This window comes from Primulina tabacum, chromosome 18 (genome assembly GCF_025594145.1).
Source record: "Primulina tabacum isolate GXHZ01 chromosome 18, ASM2559414v2, whole genome shotgun sequence".
NCBI classification, from domain to species: Eukaryota; Viridiplantae; Streptophyta; class Magnoliopsida; order Lamiales; family Gesneriaceae; genus Primulina; species Primulina tabacum.
In genome coordinates this window covers 1,897,724-1,907,901 of record NC_134567.1, presented here as the reverse complement: position 1 = coordinate 1,907,901, position 10,178 = coordinate 1,897,724, and positions in this window count along the sequence as shown.

Genomic DNA, 10,178 nt, shown 5'->3' with positions numbered 1-10,178 from the left:
AACTTAAGCGTTCCTCGGGTTAGGCCTCCGCACATTCCGAGACAAACTCACTGGTCCCCACCTTTCGCCTTCTCGTACTTGTTTGTCCTCACCTGCATCGATCAAGTCTAGTGAGTCTAAATACTCAATATATATAAACTGAGAATAGCAAGTAATACATAATAAAACCACATATATTTTAAAGTAGCATATATACACTTAAATTCTGAACATACTTATATAAACATAGACGTGCCATCATTTCATAAAAATGCTGCATCATACATACTTAAACATGCATAATCATCATCATTTTGCGTAGAGATATGTTTCAAAGCAAGTGACCCATAACATAATGCTCCTGATCAGACTAAACCACAGTACTGGGCTGGCAGAGATCATCACAGCCTTTCGACCAAACGTCCACTCTCACATACATAAGATCCCTGGTCATGCTTTACCAGGTGGATTGGTCTCTGGTCTTGCTTTATTACTTCTCAATCCTGATCAAAAACCTGATCATGCTTTACCAGGGTGGAGAGGTCCTCAGACACGTTCTCCGGCTTCCAAATTCGTAACCTAATTGGTCACAAGACAATCGCATACCTCAAAAACATAAAACATTTTCTTTTTGCACGTCGAACATGCTTACATAGCGTTGAGGGCTTCATTGGATCTCGCTTGGGTTACTGCTGCACATGCTAACACATTATTCATAAATCTTAAATTCCATAACTTAACCGTACCAATCGTACTCACTACCGAAGTAATTAAATAACTTATGACTTTGTAGACTACTCGGGACTTCAGTATGTTTAATCATCATACTAAACCATGACATCGAATCCCGAAACAATCCTGATATGGAGTATGAACATTTCCCAAGCAATGGAAGACACGGACCCCGCTTAAACCACAATTCAACGATTCCTTTTCAAGCTTCATATCAGCTAATCTAACATTCCCCAAACTTGGTCATAACGACGTATTAATACCCAAACGAGGCAATACACTTAAACCTAAAGCTCCTCAATCCATGGACCAGCGCCTAGGTGCCTATAGTGTAGCGCTGTAGCGTTGGTTAAGCTCGTAGGCGCTACCACCCAGCGCCGCGGCGCTACCAGTGGAAAAAACAGGCGCTGCAGTGCTCCAAATACAGCGCTTTGGTGCTAATAGGTACGAAACATAGGCGTTGCGGTGCTCCAAATACAGTTCTGCTGCACTAACCCTACGCGACCCAAACCCAAAATTTGGCATAATTCGCTTCCCTACAACTTCTATTGCAACCAAACCCTTACCGACCCGAAACGAAACACCAAATAGTGTCTGATCACAACACACGACATACCTAAATGCAGCAGTGACCACCCAGCGGTTCCCAACGAAGTCTGCAACCAATAAACCTCAAGAAAACATGAAGAACACATTTTGATAGCATCACAATTTGACCAGTTACACGAGAATGATCATTTCTCACTCGTATCTAGTCTGAAAATTACGAATTTATTGTCAAATCGAAGATATCTAAAAGTACTACATTTTATATGTTGAAACTTTTTCCAGAAAACCGATCGAAAATTCACAGGATTCGAAATGACAACAGATTCGGTTTATGAGATCTAAAAGTTGTTCCAAAATTGTTCCAAGCATCATCGCTCAAACTTTGCATAACATAAACGGATTTTTACACACAATATGCATCAAAATATTTACTATGACAAGATCGATGCGGAAAAATGAAAGATTATACATGCCTTGATTATTTATACTCACGATACGACGAATATCGAAGCGAGGAGATGCGAGAACCGATCCGAGACGACTTGTGGCACGTTTCTTGCTAGAAAAAGAACCTGAATCTTCAAAAAATTTCAAGGAAGAGACTGAGATGGTGGCTGTTGAAAGAAAAACTTAGAACCCTAGTTTTTTTCACGTTTTTTAGTGTGTGTAAAAGTGTGAGTGTGTGTGTTGGTGTGTGTGCGCGAGTTTAAAGGTCTTCTTCCTTTTTTTTAACTTTTAATTGAATTAATTAGATGGTTAAACTGCTAATTAGGTAAAATAATTAAGCCCACAAAATTTTTAAAATAATAAACCAAAAGTTAAAGAATTAACTCCTAATTTTCGAAAATTCAAAATAAAATGCTTAAAATATTTTAATTCATCTAATAAATTAAATTTGACCTTAAAATACAAAAATTTATAAATCATTTAAAATAACAAATTTTCTTGACTTAAAATAAAATACCAAATTATTCATAAATCTCCTAAATCGTCATCAGTCTCTTTTCCTCGATCCCGCATCGAATATTCACCTGAAACATAAAAATAAAGAAAAAGTTTTAACGTGCATCAAATAAACATGTAATAATTTAAAATAATGCAAATCATAAATCATGCATCGTTAAAAATCATTTTAAAATTAAATAAATAATTTGACAATTTAATAAATGCATGAGTTTACGTGTATTGATTTTGAGTTCTCAATACATCTACACATCTCAAATCGATCGGCCCCTTGTCTAAACATGAACCGACACACTCTCAGCCTTAGTCACCTTCGATATCGATGTGTATAGCCCCTTGGAACCTAGATCTAGCAGCCCCTTGCACATAAGCCATGGAAAACGTGAGTACGTGCCAAAACGTATGCATATTTTGTGTCAAAATCGTGCAAATCCAATGCAACATGATAGATCTAGGAATGTCTCATGTAAAAACATACAAATCAGCATATAATGATGAGAATGATGAGAAAAACGATATATATGGCGTGCCTTTGCGTATTTACGCTCGAAAACTTAGAGATAATCGCGTAGAACGTGCACCGAACAGACGTGGAAGAGATCTTTTGAAAAACTTTGAGAAAACCTAAGGAGGTAGGCTGCTGAATTTCAAAGAGAGCTGCTGCTGAAATGGGGAGTGGCGGCTGAATGCTTTGGGTAGGGAGATTAGGGTTTAGATGGTAGGTTAAATATAATAATTAATGTATAATGGGCTCATAATTAAAAATAATGAGGTTAAAAAGGATTTTAGTCCCGTTAGGCGATAAAATAGTCTCATCGAGCCCAAAAACACTCGTGTAAAATATTTCATTTAGTTACGCTTTTGAAAACCTTGTCTGAAACCTCAAAAAGTCCCATGACTAGCTAAACTTTACGTACTGGTTTAAAATATGACCCGACGAGTAAAAATATCCTACAAAGTCCATTTTCGAAAATCACCCTTAATTACACCATATATTAAATAATTAAAAATAATAATTTAATAAAAATATTTTTTCTTAACTGTTTCAGATCATCGTTCTTCGTTCGAGCGCGAAATACTGCTAAAAGTCCTAGTACATGAAATCTTAACAACCATGAAATAAAACACATATCCATGTCATGATCATGCATTTAATGCAGTAAAAATAATTAAACACATATTTTAGAAAAACCCTAGATTGCATGCAGTCAGGTTACGTAGTTCGAATTTTCTAGACCTTACATTCTAAACGGCTTGATCTGGGTTGCATAAGGTATGGTTAGGTGTGATTAAGCTATGGTTCAAGTTTGGTTAAGTTTCGAGTCGATTCGGGATGAAACCGAGACGTAAGTTCAAGTTTTGAAACGAATTACGAAATTAGTTAGGAAGCTTAAGTTTACGTCTAAGAAATATTTATGGGTGTATTTTAAGGTGTTATGATGTAATGCCCGGTTACTCGTACAAATGATAATAATGCGTTTATGTTATTTATTATGTAGTTATTTGGCTCATTGTGTTTCATGTGTTGATTGAGGTATCGATAGAGAAATTGAATATAATGATTATATTGAATAGTGACAGTAAGATGTGTAAATGAAATGGTGTCATGAACGTAGATATTGAAATGCATGAAACGAGAATGAAAACTATGACACTTCTTACGGTTTTTAACATAAGTATTTGAATATGAATCATATTGATATGAGGCCAATTTCATTACAAATCTAATAAGTAGGACTACAACTTTTATGTTCAGGGTTTTGTCCAAATCATTGTAGAAGACAAGCCAAAAGCTCCCCGAAGTGTGTCGTATGTATCGTCATTCCTTAACTGACACATTTTGGTAGAATGAGCATAACAATTTACTCAAACCTTCAAATGACATGATGCCAATTGGAAATGAAAGCCAAGACATAGGCTACAACTTTCATGTTTACCACTTTTTCAAATTATGAAGGGAAGAGACGTTTCTAGAGCACTCTTTGATGAAACTTGTGCAGGGACAGAATGTTTGACGCCCGAGCGGTAAGATGTTGCCGCCCGAGCGCCCCTACACCAAAAATTCAGTACTTGGGCAGAATGTTCCGCGCTCGAGCGGTAAGATCTTACCACCTGAGCGCCGTTTTGTATATGAAATGATACGTTTCGAATTTTCTAAGCGTCTCCACCATTCCATCAACTTCTTCCACATCAAAAACTCGAAAGAAAACCAAAATACTCTTCCTCTAAGTGATATTTTCTTCCTCTTCTTCATCATTTTGAAGTTAGAATTTAGTTCTCCATCACAAGAACATCCTAGGTGTGTAAGTTTTCATCTTTTTTGATTGTTATATATGTAGGGGTGACTTTCACCTAGTATAAACATAGTGATTGGATTATTGATATATTTGACAGTATAGGAGCGAGAAACATCGTCTCAAACCAGTATTCGTACAATTGGACTGTAAGTTGGTATGTTCTTGAAGTAATAAATGAGTAATATTATGAATTTCAAATGCTTTCCATTGATTGTTGCTATATGTACATTGCTAATATGTTTATTGATGAAAATATAACACCATATTCCATTGTTATGTATTAAATATGAAATAAATTCATGAATATTGAAGATAGGTGCTATGTCATGAACATGAACATGAAGGAAAGGAAAAATGACTAATTTTTATATGATATATGAGATTGTTGACATCATGGGTGATTTTAAGTCCACAAAACCTATTGGCCAATATATATTCATGGGACGTGGGGTTGTCATAGGGTACCCTGACGTCCAACACAGTAGTAGCTATATAATAAAGCAAGCACAGTAGTAAAGGTCAACTAATGAGGTTCAAGTATAGAAATGAACATGAATATATGCTATGGTATGACATGGTTTAAAGATTTATTGTTGATCACGACTTGATATGTATAATCCTTCGATGCATATTGATACGTATAAGTGCCAACTTATTGAGTTTTATAAACTCACGTAGCTCATGTATTACAGGATTAGGTAATGAAGATGCATAGGATGCCGGTTCGCCAATGAATGCTTGTGACATGCCTTACCTCGACAAGAACCTGGACGTCTTACTGTATAGCTTCCGCATATATATTATAGTGGATTTTATGTCAGGGTTTGAAACAAGTTTCACGACGTTTATGACTATATGTATAACGATACGGTGTATGTTTGTATATGAAAATATGATTATACGTACGTATAGATGTTGTTGCTTGAGATTTGACTTATACAAAATGTAGAGACATCATGCCAAAATTTTTATAAACCGTCAAATTGATACCCCTTGTTTGAATAGCTTCATAATATAAGTATATCATTCAAACCCTATTGTGATTAAGAGTATATGTATCATTAATCATGTCAAGTATAGAAGAAGGGTGTTACATATGATAAGTTTGGATGGATTCAGATCGTCGTTTTAAGGTACGAGGGTAAATTGGGAAAGTTAGGGTTTCAGGGACAAAACAGTCATTTTACACCTGAAAAATGTTAGACGTCCTGGCAGTGCCTTGAATGCTGTAATAAAGGTTAAAATGTTTATTTTGAAAGATTATGGGATTTTATGATGGAAAACGATAATGCTAAAAGACGTGTTGCATGCTTGGTTTAAAAGAAAAATGTTATATGCATGAATTTTTATGAGTGATGGATACAATAAAAGGATTTGAAGGAGGTGATTTGATTGTGACTAATACGAATACGAATACGAATATGAATACGAAAGGATATGATGATATGTAAGACCAGGGCTCAGTTGACTGGTGAGAGTGTCACTGATGTCCCCGCCGCCTCGTACCATGGTTATGCGTAAGATTGATCAATCGACCAACAACTAATACGAAAGTCACAATTATTGATCTGATTTCAATAAAAGGAAAAAATATACATATATGATGAAAGAAAAAGGATACGATGAAAGGAAAAAAGTTTAAAGTTTATGCATGTTCATTATAAAGCTATTTTATTAAAAGTACTTTTCACTGTTGCATGTGAATGTATACGTACTACTTGTTATAATGGTTAAGGTTTGCTGAATCAATAAACTCACTAGATGTGAATGATGCAGATGATGATGTTTATGATGATATATACGAGCACTTGATAGTTGAATTGGCTGGACTGATGGTGCACATAACCCGAAGACTAATATTAATTTTCCGTACTATTATGATTTAAGAGTACTTTAAAAATTTTATGACTTTCATGCTTTTGAATATATATGTATGTATATGTATAAGTTTATTTCGGCCGAGAAGTTTAAAAGAAAGAAAAAAAATTTTAGTATATTTTAAAGAAAAACGAGTTGTAGACATTTTATTTACCATGCCACTACTTTTTTTTAAAATCATAAACTCTAAAATACTAAACAAAAACTTAACATATCATAAATCATAATAATTTTAACATTTGAAATCTCAAGTGCATAAAATAAATCATAAATCATCCACTAACCAAAAATTCCTAAATTGGCCTTTGAAAAGATCCACTAACAATAAAATAAAGCATAATAAATATCTCTAATAAAATCATTAACATAATCTTTACATCATTAATCTAACAAGCTAGTACGGAAACATAAAGGGCTTCGGGTGTGTACTGCTGCATTCGATCCACTCAAGCGTCAGCACCTCCCATAAATCATCAAATCCTGCATCATACAAATCTAGTGAGTCTAAAGACTCAGCACGTTCTGAACATGGATAGCAAATAATACATGTACATTCACATGCATTTAAAATCATACTTTTATTTAAAATAATCTTTTGAACATAAATAAATTATTTAAAATCATTTAAGCATAATTAAATTATTTAAAAATCTTGTAAGAATAAATCATATATCATAAAATCATTTTAGTCATAAGCTTTCAATCATATATCATTTTGGGTGAAATTTGATCCTTGAAATTGACTAGCTTTTATCCTCCTGTCGACTGATCAGTCTTCAGCTTCACATGGCCCATGGAGGTGTGCACTAGGCTCCACCATGAAAATATGATCGTCGGGGTTCTCTCGGGGGCCCTTCTCCCATAAATGGGCTCCTTCTAAGGCCTTCTCCCATAAATGGGCTCCTTCTAAGGCCTTCTCCCATAAATGGGCTCCTTCTGAGGCCTTTTTCCCTCACGACATCCTCACAAAATCATATATTATTTATTACAGTCAATTAACATTCCTCAAAAATATTTTTTTTCTTTTAAAAATCATAAAATAGCATAACTTTCCAAATATAGGATTTTTGACAGTAAAAATTGCACAGTTTTACCATAAATCGAATAAAAACATAGTATCATCAAAATCATTATTTTAAATCATAAAATAACATTTAACATGCGTTATGAAACCTTCGGGACGCTGCCAAACTTTTTCGTATTTTCCTAAATGTAAAATTACCGTTTTGCCCTAGGACGTAAAAATTCTCGATTTTTACCTTTTTCTCACTTTTAATGACATGGGCTTATCTTAAATAATTATTTAAGTTTAAATATAATTTTCATAATTTTATAAAGCTTAAAAATAGGCTTTTCAATTAATTCTTTAATTAACGTTTCGTGCGGCGATAAAATCTCGGATAGATCCAAAACTTAATATTTTGATTCCAAATTTTAAACATAATATTTTTATTATTTATTCTACCCTTGTGAGCCATGAACCACACTCGTGGACCCATGGTTCCAATTTTTAGTCTCATTATTTTCGTTTTTGACCCTTCGAGGAACACACCGAGCCATCTTCTAATCTACTCGAGCCACGCCCGAGCCACCCCGAGCCAAACCCCAGCCATCTTGTTTAGAAACCCTACTGTCCAAGCCCAAGCCCGTGACCAGCCCCTTAGACCCTCGAAAAGCCCACTGCCCTTGACCCCTTTTGTGCGTGCGTGAGGTTTAGTTGCCTTAGGACTCCCAGTTGCCTTAGGACTCATCAAGCCATCTAACCACTGACCAACCATGACCTTTACTGACCCTAGACCAGTCCTAGACCCGAGCCATCCCCAGCCCGAGCCCCTAAGCCACGCAGTAAGACTCTGCGCAAGCAATCTCCTAGCCGCAGCCCTTTCCTTGCGTGATTTAGGAGTTTTGCCATGCTAGGACTCCTCCATCCTCTAGACCCTGACTCCCTCAACCTAGCCATCCTTGCACCACCCTCTAGACCTTCCTGCACCATGCAAGGACCCGCGCACCAGCCTAGGCGCTTGCAGCAGCCGCGCGCCACTTTCTACTTCAAGTGGGACTCGCGCGTTCCCTTCCTCCCTATGTGCAGCAGTGCCCAGCCGCCCTAGGACTCCTCCTAGCCCCTCAACATGACCCTAGCCAAGCCCCTACCAGCTCTGGCCGAGCCCCCAATACCCCATGCAAGCTAGCTGACCACTTACCCAAGTAGAAGGCCAAAACTCTTAACAAAAAAACCCATGCGAGAACCCTTCTGCCAACCACATATTTTCAGCCTTAATTTTATTCAATTTAATCATATTTCATTCATGGTTCATCTTATATTGGCAGCGTACTCGTTGGATTCAAAACTTTTTTCATAAAATCGTAGAAACGTCGTATAAATGTTCCGCCGTAAAAATTATCGAATACCCATTTTATTCATGCATAAACAATAAAAACACACATATTATGATTTGTATGATGTTTAAAAGGGTTTAAGAAACGTGTCCTTTGCGTTTATAATGCTCGAATATACGATCTTCGTGAGGGTGCGACGTTGGACGACCGGACGACGAAGAACACAAGCTTTCTTCTTCCCCAATATTTTCGAAATTATTGTAGGTGTGTGCAAGGTGTTTTTCGGCTGAATGGAGGGTTTAACTGTGGTGTTTTGAAAGCCTAGGATACTTATTTATAATTAATTAACATGCCAATGGGCTTTGGTTTTTGGCTTGCAAGTTTAAGAGTAATTGAGCCTATTTAAATTAATTAAATTGGGCCCAATAACACTTAATTAATTAAATAATAAAGGTTTATAAAATTAGTTTCCATAAAATAATATTTTTGATCTTTTAAAAGCCCAAAACCGGCTTCCCAGGAAAAATCGAGCTCGACTCGTAAAATAATTCGAACTCTCACATTTTTAGGAAATTAAATCATTTTTTAATCATATTAGGAAGCCTTGCCATTATTATTGAATGAAAATTACATATTCTTGTCTTGGTCGTCCCCGGTCTCCTTTCCCTTGCCTATTATCGAATATTCGAGTAAAATCCTTAATTTTCATGTAATCATGTCATATTATCATTTAATGATGCAATTATACATTTAATCATATAATAAATATCATGCTAGCATTTAAAATCGATTAAATAAAACAATTAAGCAATTAAAATAATTTTGCATGCATGTGGTTTACGTAGATTGTTTTTTCGGACGTTATATTTCATTTATCATGTTACTCAAAAAAAAAAACTGTATTCTACCTTAAACAAAAAAAAAATTGGAGAAATTTAATCAACATCACCCGCTACAAACGTTTATTTAATTTACTGCTTAATTGTTTCACAAAAATTTAAATTATAAAAAAGACCCTACTTGACATAATTGAAACCCTAATTCAAAAAAAAAAAAAAAAACTCAATGTCAAGGTAAAAAAAACATAATCAATGAGCAAGAACATAAAATCTAACCAAATAACAACACATTTCCGAATAAAAAGTCGTTTTTTTAATCTTAAATCTAAATTTCTACAGAAATGTCGGAATCCGAGAAGAAGAAAATGTAATTTATCGTGCGAGAGATAAAGTCGGAGTTACATGCTAGAGATTAATTGTTTGCAGCAGCCTTGATTTCATTCTCAAAGTTAATTTCCGAGTGTGTTGATAGCGAGAAAAAAAAATTTGTCCCTGCTCCAATTGGAGAGAAAATTAGGGCATATGATTTGGCTTTTGGGGATTTTGTTGGCATGACTGTCATATTGTAAGGTCTATCGTTAATTTTAACCTTTAAATCGAAGAG